Raw genomic sequence first — 397 nt, forward strand, 5'->3', positions numbered from 1 at the left:
AATTACAGGAAATTATTTTTAAGGACTTCGTAAAAGAGAAGTCGTTAAACTGACAAGCGAAACAACTGATAATGAATGCAAAAAGTCAAAAACATCAACGTTCTCAGTCACTTGTGAAGACACACTTTCGTGTAAATAAGGCTTCATCAAGCTACAGTCAAAAATTATATGCTTAATTGTCAGGTTACTAAAGCATAGGCTATTCCCCAAAAGGCTAAGGATCAGAAGGTACAGCGGAGCTGTCGAGACAAGAGTAGAGATTTGGGAAGAGTTCAGTAGAGAAAAAGTCAGAGTGGATAGCTTGTTGTGTGTTCGATCGGCGGCAACAGCAAGGCGGCCAGTTAGAGGCTCACTGAAGGAGAGGAGAAAAGCTATCAGATTTGGAAGCTTTGCAAAT

This window comes from Babylonia areolata, chromosome 18 (genome assembly GCF_041734735.1).
Source record: "Babylonia areolata isolate BAREFJ2019XMU chromosome 18, ASM4173473v1, whole genome shotgun sequence".
In the NCBI taxonomy this organism is placed as follows: Eukaryota; Metazoa; Mollusca; class Gastropoda; order Neogastropoda; family Buccinidae; genus Babylonia; species Babylonia areolata.